Genomic DNA, 14,149 nt, shown 5'->3' with positions numbered 1-14,149 from the left:
ACGCTACATGAAGAGGACTGAACAGGGCAGAGCAGGGCCAGAGCGATTCTCTGGGCACGGCATGACGGCGAGTTAAGGTAACGTTAGCTAACGCAGCATCCGAGACTGAAGCTGTGCGTCAGTTCAGGCTGCAGCCCCTGAACTGGGACACAGCTCCAGAGTCACAGCAAGCACACACAAGCACCCACTCCACCCGAGCAGCAGCGGATAGTGCGACATGACACCTGAAACGGTAAACACAGAGCGACCGCTCAGGGTAAACACAACTGATCGATCGATAACAAAAAATACCGCTGGAGTGAATTTACTTCTGTCACTGAAAACAGGTTCTTGAACGTAACTCGAGATTTTTTTTTGCAGTTCTGTTTGCAAGCTCCTGTACATGCTGACATCATGCAGCATGATGATGATGATGATGAGGGTAAAATTGTACAGATAAAAACACGTGTTTTTCATCATCATCATCATCAGTACAGAAGTGAAATGAGAGTTAGGGAATTCAACCAACCTTTATTTAATGGGAGCATTGCTTTCTCAGTAATGCATTACTTTAACTGTAACTGTAACTACTGACTATTTTTCAGTAACTAGCACAACACTGATGCAAATGCATGCGGTGATGCATAGGGGGAAAAAACATATCAACCTATAGGTCGATAAAGTCACATTAAGTGCTACATTTCTGCTTTATTTAACTGTACATTTTGCATAATTTGTAGCAAATTGGCATTCTTGACCAACCAACCCAAATATGCTACGATGTTCAAGCTAGCACTAGTTAGTGTGTTTGCCTTCACTGGACAGGGTAAATTCTCAATGATTTGGTAGGAAAGCAGCTAGAAAGTAGCCGTGGTGATATTGGGTATTCTATAATGTACATTTCCACATTTTCTCAGGATGGCACCACGGAAGAAAAAAGGTAAAAGACCACAGGAAAACAAAGTCATACCGGACTCCGTCCCAGAGCCAGAAAATGACACTGACACTATGGAGGTGGTTGATGCTGCGCTTTTGCAAATAAATGAAGAAGAGGAAGAACAAGTGACTTTGTCTCTTAGTGATTGATCAGATGGTGAGGTGTTTTCTTATACTTTTCTCTCTACAATTACATTTACTGGTGTACTGCCATGCACAGTGTCATGTAACATTTTACCTTGTTTCAATTCAAAACTTACGATTTAAGTCAAAATTAAATCAATGTTACACATGTGTAATAGTAAATTTAATAGTAATATGCCCTTTTTTTCACATGCATTTGTGCTTGTGTGTGTTTCAGACATATAGCCTCCGACCACAAAAGAGAATCGTCAAAATCAGAAGCTCTTAATGGATATCAAAGCTCTGGAAGAGAAAGTTGCCTCGTTAGAAGAGGAAAGAGATTTTCTGAGGGAAACGATGAAAAGCATGTTAAGTGCGGGTATGTTTTTTGCTCATACTGTAACCTAGGTTGTGTGACATATTAATGCCTCTTTTCAAATACTTGTTTCTCACACAACTGAAGTAAAAACAACAAACAAAAGAATACAACAAGATACACACCTTTACATTTTAGATTACATTACATTTAGTCATTTAGCAGACGCTTTTGTCTGTGAGAAGTACACCAGGGGTGCAGAAATTACTAGAAATTACAGAAATTGCAAACATGTAGAGCTACTTTAAACACATACAAGAGTCACACTACAGAAACAAGTGCTATAACAATAAAAGAGCATTAAAGAAAGGAATAAAGGAGTGGAGTGGGGAAAAGGGAGGGGAGATGTGTGGGACAGCAGTGAGAGGTATGAAGAGTAGGTAAAAGAGTGGGGGGGGGGGTCTAGCAGTCTAGCAGGTACTCTGGGTACCTGCTAGACTGACTGTGTCTTCAGGAGTTTCTTGAAGGTAGAGAGGGCTCCCCCTGCTCTGGTAGTGTTTGGCAGGCTAGTCCACCGTCTGGGGACTACAGGTGCCTGTTTCGGGAAGCAGGCTCAACAATCAAGTCAAATCCTGAGCTCAGGGCTGATTGAGCCTGAGCTGAGTTTTCGGCTTTAGAACAGCAGATCAGAATTAGTTCAATCAACCCAGAGTATGTTGAGCCTGGGGGGAAGGCGCGTTCACCGTGAGCACCAGAAGCCATCATCAGTGGAGCACAGATGACAGGATTCACAAAGACAGAAAGAAAATAACAGAGCCGCGAACTCCGACCCAACTGGAGAGTTTAATGAGGCATATGTGGAGTACGAACACATTAAAAAACATCAAATTCTGCCGAAACCGTGTGCGCTGATGTGGGAAAAAGAGTGCAGTGATGGGACAAAAACACATTGACGGATTTAGTTTACTTCATTCTTGTATTATTTGGCAATCGTTTCATTTAATTGATGAATAGTTGCTACGCTGAGGGGCCGACAGAGGTTTACTGTATCTTCAACAATTTCTACTCGCGCAGTCCCACATGAAAACCTGCACGGTCTTGTCTCTGCTGTACAGCCAAAGTCCGACGAGCCGCTGTCTCGCTGCTGCGTTCACTGTCTCCGATGTAAAAAAGCTGCCGTCGGTGAAAAATCTAATGACAAAAAATTTAAATAAAATCTGCTCCAATGAAAATGAATGACAGCCTATCCATGATGTGTGATGAAACAGCTCCATCTGTTATAGAGGTAATAAATCCTCCAACAGGCTCAACTGTAATGATCCGCTCTTCAATGGCCTTTAAATAAGTTTCATGTCCGCGATGTCATTCACTAATAAATTACTGCAATCAGGAACGCAGTGCATGGAGTGCTGCTTGGGTGTAGCAAAAAGTGCTAAGTGTCTCTGCTTCCTGCTCCACGCTCAGCGGCATCAACCTCAGGTTAAGATGGAACAAATCTGCCAGGGAGCAGGTTTGCTTCACAGCACATGTTGCCATAGCGACTAAGCGTTACGCTGATCCTGCTCTCTGAAACGGAAAACTCTGAGTTTCCCTCATCTCAGGCTCAACATACTCAGAGTTTCCACTAATCTCGCTTTCTGAAACGGACCCCAGATGAGAATAGTCTAGATTGTCTTTAAAGGATAATCACAGCCATGTTTACAACTATACAAAAACCTTTTGTTGCAAGAAAGAAAAGACATGGCCTTAAACTCTTAGCATACTTGAACAAAAGCTATCCCTACCAGATTATTTTTAGGGCATGTTTTCATTGTGCCTGACCATTTGGAAACTGAAAACCTAGGGTTCCTACTTCCCCTGGGTTTACATAATCAGTTCAGTGAGTAAGCACACTTGCAATGATATCAAACCCTGTTACCTCCAGCTTTAAATGTGTATTGGTTTAGACATTTGCAGTTGAACAGACTAATTGCCAGCCAACACATGCTAACACACTGTTTGGTATTGCATAGACAGCATATTTGAAATTGTCCTTATTTATAACAGCTATCTCTTGTACCATTCACACAGGAAAAAGTACACTGAAAAAGCGACATCATACATCATCATCATCTGACAGCTCAGATTCTGGCTCATGACTGCAGTGTTCATTCTCGTCTGACTCTGATGGAGAAGAAAAGATAAAAAAGAAGAAGAAACAGAAGAAGGAGCCTCATCCACTATCTAAGCTAAGAGGTATTATATACATACATTCCTGTATTATGCTAGAGTCTACTGCCTGTCAGACATCAAAATGTCTTGATAGTTTTTTTTTTCTTTAGGCTACTGGCAACCATTATTGTGATGAAGTATGAGTAGGCTGTGCAATGCTTGAACATGCCAGTTGTGTCACTTGCCATCACATACAGGCCATCATAATGGCCTAAACTACAATCAGTAAGCAACTAATTAGTCTGTGTTCAGCCAACTATGGGCATATGATATGCTTTCCGGACCGAAAGGCGGCGGACAGAGAAGACAGGATCCCCGTCGATGAGTGGGGGGGGGGGGGGGGGGGGGGGGCTCGGCTGGAGGGCACAGAGGGCTAGAGGAGACCGGCTTAAGCTGAGAGACATGGAAGGTGGGATGAATCCTCATGGAATCAGGAAGCTTGAGGGTGACGGCTTGAGGGTTAATGACCTTGATTATGGGGAACGGACCGATGAACCTGGGGGACATCTTCCGTGATTCAGTCTTTAATGGGATGTTCTTAGTCGAGAGCCAAACTGACTGACCTGGTTTGTACGTGGGAGCTGGGGTCCTGTGGCGGTCAGCAGCGCGCCGTTTCACCTCCTGATTGTGCTCGAGGGCTCTAGTGGCCGTCTGCCAGATCTCTTTAACCCTCTTCATGTGATCAGCTACGGAGGGAACAGCAATTTCGGCTATTTTGCTATAGTCCCGGACAAACCTGTGGTAGAAGTTAGTGAGGCCAAGGAAGCGCTGTAACTCCTTCCAGGTCTCCGGGACTGGCCACTCGGCGACGGCCCTGATTTTTTCAGGATCAGCCTTCAGGTTGCCCTCCTGAATTATGAAGCCGAGGAAAGAAACAGTGTTAGTATGAAATTCACACTTTTCGGCCTTCACAAACAAGCGGTTCTCTAAGAGACGGGATAGGACCTGCTGGACGTGCGACTTGTGTTCCTCCAGGGACTGGGAAAAAATAAGAATATCATCTAGGTAGACGAAAACAAATCTGTTAAGGAAGTCGCGGAGGACATTAATCAGAGCTTGGAACACAGCCGGAGCGTTCGTGAGACCAAATGGCATGACCAGATACTCAAAGTGTCCCAGAGGTGTGTTGAACGCGGTCTTCCACTCGTCCCCCTCCCTGATACGCACCAGGTGATATGCGTTGCGCAGGTCCAGTTTGGTGAAAATGGAAGACTGTTGGAGGGAGTCAAAGGCAGAGTTAATGAGAGGTAAGGGATACTTGTTGCGCACAGTGATCTCATTCAAACCCCGATAGTCAATGCAGGGACAGAGGGATTTATCTTTCTTGGCCACAAAGAAAAACCCTGCGCCAAGCGGGGAAGTGGAGGGTCTGATAATCCCGGCTGCTAGTGACTCCTGGATATATCCTTCCATAGCCTCCCTATCTTGTCGTGACACATTGAAAAGCCGACTGGAGGGAAGTGGAGCGCCGGGAAAGAGATCAATGGCGCAGTCGTAGGGACGGTGAGGCGGAAGAGACAGCGCCCTCTCCTTGCTGAATACCTCCCCGAGGTGATGGTAGGCAGCAGGAACCAGGGAGAGATCCAGAGGCTCAGGAGGTGTGGTATGGACTCCTTTGTCTCCCCCTGTGGGAGGAATGGCTGAACGGAGACAATTGGCGTGGCACAGAGCACTCCAGCCCAAAATCTTTCCCTGGCTCCAGTCGATCTGAGGGTTGTGTTTCTGAAGCCAGTGGTGGCCAAGAATGAGGGGTGAGTGTGGTGAGCGGACAACAAAGAGTGAAATTTCTTCTTGGTGATTACCGGAGATGGTGAGTCGGATGGGTGCAGTACGGTGCGTCACCTGGGCCATGATCTTACCATTGAGAGCGTAGGCCTTGATAGGCTCCTCCAGGACGTAGCCCAGGTCGACGGCAAAGTGTTCATCCAAAAGGTTCTCCTCAGCACCAGAGTCTATAAGAGCCAGACAAGAGAAAACCTCCTCCCCCACACCCAGAGAGGCTCGGGCTTGGAGCTTGCGAGCTTTGGAGTATTCAGAGTTCTGAGCGATTGGGCTCGTCAGTACCCCCAAATCTACTGACGAGCCCTGCCTTTTGGCCGACTAGGACAGGCCGGGAGGAAATGGCCAGTTCGTCCACAATACACACACTCACCCGCGGCAACCCTGCGCTGGCGTTCCACAGCGGATAGCCGTGCTCTGCCTAACTGCATTGGTTCCTCCCTGTCGGAAGGCGGAGGGACGAAGGGCTGGTCAGACCGAGGCTCCGGGGAAACGACTGCTGATCCCTGCAACCGGAGTGGCGGTAGAGCCGAATGATGGGAAGAGCGGAGCCGAGAATGTTCCCTCCTCCGGTTGTCCATCTGGACCGCCATGTCGATGAGTGCGTGTAGATCTGCGGGTTTTTCTCGGGTGCTGAGCTCCTCCTGCAAACACTCAGAGAGTCCATGTAAAAACACACCTTGGAGAGCGGTGTCATTCCACCCGGAATGCTGCATTGTAACAGAAATCCTCGGCACTTGTCCCGAGCACCGTCAAACGGTTCGGGATTCGTGGCCAAGGAGTCTGGAAGAGCAGGTTCGGACGGGTTAACCATAGGCTGCGACGGAGTGGAAAGGAAACTAGATAGACTAGACATGTGGCGAGACAGATCGGCAACCTGTGCCGCCATATGCTGAGAGGATTCACACAATGCCTGTAGCAGCTGATCATGCTGGCCCAGCAGAGTGCCTTGCATAGTCACTGCTTTTCGTACTGGATCTGCTGGGTCCATACTGGCCGGATTATTCTGTTAGGAGGCTGTACAGCCGCCGAGTAATAGGACCCAGAAATGCAGACCCAAAACAGAGATTGTGTGAAAACAAAGCCAAATTCATTAATAAAAAGGAAAACAGAAAACGCGCTCAACGAGCAGATAATGAACAAACAAAAGACGCACTCAAACGGAGTGGATAAACTGAAGGAGCACCGACGAAGCGGGTAGGACACGAGGCACGCGTGGAAGCGGCAGGCAGACACTGAAAACAAAGAAAAACACAGCACACTTAATGGCTGGAAAAATGTGGACAACAAAAGACGTAATTCTGAGATAGAGAGAGAGACAAAGAGACTTGTACTTACGAACCATATGACCAAACATCGACACGGAGATCGAGGAATAATCCGGCAAGGAAGAGGAGCAGGTTCATGCCTTAAATACTCTCCCTGATGAGGGAGAGTGACTGCAGGTGAGTCGCAGTGGGAGGAGCTGGCAGCAGGTGAGGGGCTGCCCAGCCATGGATCCAGGGGTAGACAGACAGACACACACGCAGGGAAAAAGGAGAGGAGACACACAGGGAGAGACAGGAAGCCAGGATCGTAACAATAACACTGGAGTTATGATTTCACTATTTGTAACTGAATACACTATTTGTATTAAAGATGTAAATCATTATGTTGTCGACTTGTTGTGATTGTAACACTGTTTAGGTTTATCACATTTAAAAGATTGGAATCAAATAGGATTAACACAATGAAATTACTTTTTGATGCAAAAATACTTGAGTACCAAGGTCAACACCAGTTTAGAGTTTCTACAGGTAACATGTAAATAAGTATGTATCAGGTACACTTTATTTTAATGTGCTTATTCCACTGTATCAAAGAGTAACAAGTGTGTACTAACACAACTGTTACATAGACTATGTTGTGTAACAGCACATGTGGTACACTATTGAAGACGCTGATTACTGAAGTTAATGTGTAAGAATTGAGGTTTCCCAGCAGGTACACTTTAATGTGCTCATTCCACTGTATCAAAGAGTAACAAAGGTGTATAAACACAACTGTTACATATAGTTGTTTAACTGCATAAGTGGTACAAGACCAAAGACACTGGTTATCACAGTTAATTTCTAAGAGTTGAGGTTTCTCAGGTACACTTTATTTTAATGTGCTCATTCCACTGTATCAAAGAGTAACAAAGGTGTATTAACACAACTGTTATTTATACTAAGTTGTGAAACAGCGCAAGTGGTACAAGACCGAAGACACTGGTTATCACAGTTAAATTATAAGAGTTGAGGTATCCCAGGTACACTTTATTTTAATGTGCTTATTCCACTGTATCAAAGAGTAACAAGTGTGTACTAACATGACTGTTACATAGACTATGTTGTGTAACAGCACACGTGGTACACTATCGAAGACAATGATTATTGCAGTTAATGTGTAAGAGCTGTGGTATCCCAGCAGGTACACTTTATTTTAATGTGCTCATTCCACTGTATTAAGATTAAGATTAAGATTAAGATTTAAGATTAATATTAAGATTAAGATTTGTACTTTATTCATCACAGCATACACATGCTACAGGGAGGAGGACACTGTACACACGCCATGCAATGTGAAATTATTTTTTCCGCCAGCTGCCAGCCAATGCCCGCGCCCGGGGACCCATGAACATGCAAACTCCACACAGAAAGGCCCCCTTTTTTCCTTGAGCAGCAGGCACTGAAGACATGGTGGAGGACACACCACCAGCGCCCACAGCGGGATTCGAACCGGGGACCTTCTAGCTGTGAGGCAACAGTGTTACCACTTGTGCCACTGTGCTACCAAGACCAAGGATCAAGGAGTAACAAAGGTGTATTAACACAACTGTTACATATACTAAGTTGTGTAACAGCAAACATGTTCCAAGACTGAAGAGGCAGGAGGAAGATTGATGGAAAAGTTTGCCCAGGCAACATGGGTTGTGGTTTCACCCATTTTTCTTGCAGGTGTACCCCTTCCCCAAAGACAGAGGCCACTTTGACAAGGTATTGTAACAAGTATTTCTTATTATAAGTGTAACAAGGACCTTTAAGTACACCAAAATACACTATGTATTTACAATGTAAGTACATGTTATTACATATAGTTACATAGGTAATTACACTGTAATTAATTAGGTAGATACACAGGAACAGTGACCCCTTAAAATAAAGTGTTACCAAAAAAGAAAAAAAAACACACACTTGCAAGAAAAATATAATTGAATAGTTCACGTATGGTGAGAGTAAGAAGAGTGACTAAAGTTGTTCATATGTCTAGGCTGGTTTTATAATTCAGTCAAGTCTACCTCAGTTTCTGCTATGTTTCCAAAACACTGCACATATCTGAAAACATTTTATTCAGCAGAAGGTGAATCAGCTTTTGAACTTCCTGCACTAAACCTGCAGGAAAAAAGTTCTCAGGTTTCTTTCTGTTTACTTTTTTTTACATTTATTATTTGAGTGTTTTCCATGGCTGTGTTGACATTTCCTTTCCTTTCTGCCTTGATAGCTGAGGGGATTATAATCAGAGGATGGTTCAATTTAAAATAAAAATGTTTAAATTGAATGTATTTTTCTCCCGGTCCTTATTTTAAATAGGTCATAAAAAATATCAATAATTCTTGATATCGACCAATATAAAACACTTATATCACAATAGAGTTTTTAGCCATATCGCCCAGCCCTACTTGAGTGACAAAATTCCTCTAGCCATGCTGTGAAGTTTTCCATGATCTTTTTAGGTTGTGTAAAATTGCAGTCACCATTCCTGTTAGCACTGCTATGAGTGAAAGATGCTTCTCCGCACTTAAACTCATTAAATCATACTTGAGAGCAAGGATGGATGACGTTTCAATTTTGCACATCCAACTTAAATTTTTTGCACATCCGATGCTCAGTATATATGTTCTATTGTTGTACATTTTATTGTGTTGTATATTTGTTATTACATATATTCTTAGTATTAATATTCAGGTTTTTTTTATATTGCCTTTATATATATATATATATATATATATATATATATATATATATATATATATATTTTATTCTAATTCTATAATTCCATCTTGTATGGAGCACTGCTACAAAAAACAATTTCCCCTCGGGGATCAATAAAGTCTAGAAGAGCAAAATCACTTAACCTGGATGACTCTGTTAATCACTTTGGCCAATCTAACTGAAGAATACAACTTACATAGGTTCTTGACTGACGATTCTCATGATGATTATCATGATTCAGTATGTAATGTTCATTGTTGGACCAAATTGATGCCCCTGAAAAATCTGTATAGCCAATGTTCACACTTATTAGTTTTAGGATTTTGATGAGATTTATGAGTTCAAGATTTTGGTGTCTAATCTGGGTGAAGGGTCGAGAGTGGACAATACTCAGTGTTAAGCTGATGTTCAGAAATTAACTGTTTCACACACACACACACACACACACACACACACACACACACACACACACACACACACACACACACACAGAAGCACTTTTAATGCAAGCCTTACTATCACCTAGATCCTGACACAATTCATTTATTGATTTACTTAGCCAAGGAGGAACAGTGAAATATTTTGCATCCAGATGTTATATGTTGTATGAGCTACTGTACTGGTTCTCACACCAATACAGAACTCCTATTCTTATTTATTAATTTTATGATTTTGTGTGTTTGAGAGTTCAAGATTTTGGTGTCTGATCTGGGTAAAGGGTCGAGAGTGGACAATACTCACTGTTAAGCTGATGTTCAGTCTCACAAACCGTTGATACATTGCTGCTCAGAAATTGTTAACTGTTAGTTTCACACACTCACACACACACAAAAACACACACACTTTTAAGAAGCACTTTTAATGCAAGTCTGACTATCACCTTTATCCTAACATTTTCTTTATTGATTTATTTAGCCAAGGAGGAACAGTGAAAAGTTTTGCATTCAGAAGTTATATGTGTAGTATGAGCTACTGTACTATTTTGATAAGAGATGGTAAATAAAAACATCAATTTATTTGTTTCCGACTCTTTGGCTTACAGAGATTTTATCCTTGTGGAAATGAGGCACTGAAAGAATGGACTTCTTTTATCTAGATGTACCCTCTAGATGGGTATGTTTAAGTTAAATGCATCAATCTAGGAAACTGGGAACAAATTAAGATGATCTAGGTTTATTAATATTAATATACCTAGAATAAAGTTACAATAACATAGAATAAAGTTTTCTGGCAGCCTGTTAGCTATGTCATTAGTATGAATAGGCCTAATACTATCAGGTAGAGCTGATTTTAGAGGCTAAATGAAAACAACCATGTTTCTGATTTCTGTGGCAACCCCTGTGTGAATTATGGTCCCAGCCTGGGCACCCCTATAAAAATATTCTGGCTCCGCGACTGGTAAATAGAGTACGTCAATTGTTGTTGCTCAGTAAATTAATAGTACCTGTAAGGTATAATGTACACTATGTAATGGTAGTAATAGGAATAGTGCAGTTGCTGATGCACTGCTGATGTTCCTTTGGGTTAGAGTGTGCTGGAACTGACTGAGTTAGAAGGAAAATCATCTTAATGTGTATGTCCATTGTGTAACATGTATTGAGATACATGTCACACAATGGACATTGACACAAAGAGACAATATTGCACATGGCAAAGTTTTAATATTCATTGTTAAATGTATTTTTACCGTTGTAAACCTTGTAATAAACAGAGGAAATTTGGGAAGAAAGCGAGTGGTTCGTGTCTTCATTCCTCTGGATCAAATCAACTGTGTTTTGCAGGAGGTACACAACAAGAAAAAGAAAAACTGAGCCAAATGTCACTTCAAGGCACCTTTGCTAGAGGGACTCCCTATGACAGAAAAGGCAAACAATGGATCCAGATTACCAACTCCATCACTATCCACCTAACCAAAGACATGGTCCCACTTAACACTGCAGAAAAAGAAGGCTTCAGGCAAATCATCAAGACAGTGGATCCCAGGTATGAAATACCGAGCAGAAAATACTTCAGCCAAGTTGCAATCCCCGACTTGTACCCATGAACCCGTTCAATACGAGCGCCTGTACAGGGGGCAGCGTGAGATGAGGGCAGTTCAGATAATCAATACTCACGCGAGGAAGCACCAATCGTAACTTGCAGCATATCAGAATGACGGGGAGACACTCAGCTAAAAGCCTCTACCAAGCATTGCCACCCAAACGAAACTTAATTCCTAGAGCAATAAGCATGAGCATAGCTTTTTTTCTCCACATCTAATCTCTGATGGCCACTCTGATGAGACCTTAGGGGGCACTGGGAATCATCATGACTGATAGATGATCCTGAACGCTCATCGCCAATGGCAGCCTCTTTTTCCTCAGGTTCCTTTCCATTCTGCTGAGCAGGATTAAAAAGTTCAAGTGGAAGGTTGCTTGTCCTACGAAAGAGATGCTGTAATCTTTCAAGTGTGTGGAGGGGAATGATTGCCTCATAACACACAAGTTGGCTGTTCTTTTGGTATCATGGATATCCTTATCAGTGATGAGATGGGGACAGGGTTCAACATAACCAATGGCCCAATTGCTTATCTGGGGTTCCTTCCTGAGTTAAATGTGAAAATATTAAATAGTGTTCATCTCCCAAATCGGGAATTAAGAGTTAATTTCAACCAACCCAGGGCTAGTGATGAATGTTGGAACATGTTTGATAAACAACACAGACAGCAGTCTAAGGAAGTGATGTCACTTCCATGGATAGGGACTTGTACCAGAGGATGGTGTTTTTACCCACTTCACACACAGTGTCTGGATGGGGGCGTCTGATTTATTGTTCCCATGCTTGCCAAATGTGTAGACTGTCTCACTATTCAACGTGTTGTTTGCATTAGGCAAGGACGGATAACCACCACCATAAATAATAAAAAAAAAAAAAAAATAATAATAATATCCCTATGTACTGTATTGTACTATGTAATTGGATTAAAATATTATTATTATTATTATTATTAGTGCTGTCAATCGATTTAAATATTTAATCGCGATTAATCGCATAAATATCATAGTTAACTCGCGATTAATCGCAAATTAATCGCGCATTTTTATCTATTCTAAATGTCCCATTAATTATCATTTTAATACTGTTATCAACATGGAAAAGTGGGTAGGCTTGCTTTGTGCAAATGTTTTTAATCGAAAACAATGTGTAGTGTTAGATTTCACACTAACATTCTCACTTTGATCAGTCATTCACATTTGAATGAATCAAATCTCACACATTTTAACACTGTCAATAAACAGATGACAAAAAAAAGACAGAAAAAAATGACGCCATTAAAATTGATTTGCGTTAACACCTTAACGCGATATTTTTGACAGCACTAATTATTATTATTATTAATATATTTACCTAATGTCCCACAGTGTTGAAATGTCTTTTTACAATACTTGTTGCAATATAGAGGTATTTGCAGGGATTTGCCATTATGTTCTGTCTCACTCTGTTCTATCTATGTATTCATATTTGCTGAAATTTTACCATAAATTATTAAATTATAGAAAAAGAGTTACTGTCATTAATGGCTGATGGGTCAGTGAAAACAAGGGGTCAGTAAAACTATGATCTGCTGGCCAAGAGGGGAAAAAAATGTGATTTTGGACATAGGGGGACCATAAAAGAAAGAAAATGGCTGACTGAAGCTTCTCTCATACACTTGGCTTCTGGAAAATTACTGCCTACCACTGTAGTGTCAAACCACAAATAGTCAAAACATACCGAACAAGTGGCTTGTATAGGAAAAGAATAAAATTACACAACTGATTAATCCCAGATATTACATGGGGCTAAATGGCAGAGGTTGGCTGCATTGCTTTATCGCTATGCACAGCACTGCCACACGGTGGAACCATCAGACCAGGCATGTCCAAAGTCCGGCCCGGGAGCCAACTGCAGCCCATGGTCAAATTTCATACAGCCCACTGTCTCTGTCACAAAATGTATCACTTGTGGTCTGCCACATTGTCAAGTATATAAATTCCACACATACAAAATGCAATTTTACGTTTCACCAAAAGATGGCAGCAGCACTGTGTAGCCGCCATCTGGCGGTGTGACCGTGAAGAAAAAATATGCAAACAAGGAGGTATGCAGCAGACATCGCATCTCTGGCTGAGGAGTTCAAATAACGAATTCGGGATTTTGCAGGTATTGAAAAGGAGATCATGCCTCTCTCTACTCCCCTTTCTGTTGACCCCGACGATGCTCTGGATCAGCTGCAGCTGGAGCTCATTGAGCTGCAGTGTGACAGCGAGAGGCTCAGCCGACACCAACAGCTCTCTCTTGTGAACTGCTGCTAGGCGAGTCCACTACACTGTAGACCCCTGGGTCTTGCCGGCGTAGCACTCCAAGGTTGTAGATACAACACTCCAGAGTGGTTGTATCTACAAAGCCGAAGTCACTGGATGATAGTAATTCCAAAAAGAGCTTGCAATCATATGCTATTTTGCTCAGATTACTGACTGATTTTGCCATCCTAGGCGGCATATTTTGATTGTAACTGTCACGGGCCCATGCAGCCGCAGCCAAACAGGGCACCGCCATCTTGGAAGCTTTGATTAATGATCAGAGTAGGCAACAATTAACAACAAATATCCAGCTCTATAACACATAAATAAGATACTTAATTTTGTGATAAATGACCTTGAATGTAGTCAGAGGCTTCCCTAATGTCAATGAGGAACTACGGAAAGTCCCGGTTTGCCCCAGAGACAGTAAACTCTGACGTCAAAGCAAATGCAAAATAACTTAAGTCTAC

The 14,149-nt window shown here is 42.3% G+C and overlaps 1 protein-coding gene across 2 annotated transcripts in view; it reads right to left on the bottom strand.

The window, feature by feature from the left end:
- The window catches only part of LOC139340585 (uncharacterized), a 63,261-nt gene that overhangs the window by 30,193 nt on the left and 18,919 nt on the right, over positions 1 to 14,149 (bottom strand). The gene's annotated exons all lie outside the window — the stretch shown is intronic.

This window comes from Chaetodon trifascialis, chromosome 2 (assembly GCF_039877785.1).
Source record: "Chaetodon trifascialis isolate fChaTrf1 chromosome 2, fChaTrf1.hap1, whole genome shotgun sequence".
Taxonomy (NCBI): domain Eukaryota; kingdom Metazoa; phylum Chordata; class Actinopteri; order Chaetodontiformes; family Chaetodontidae; genus Chaetodon; species Chaetodon trifascialis.
This window is presented reverse-complemented; position numbering and strand designations above follow the sequence as displayed.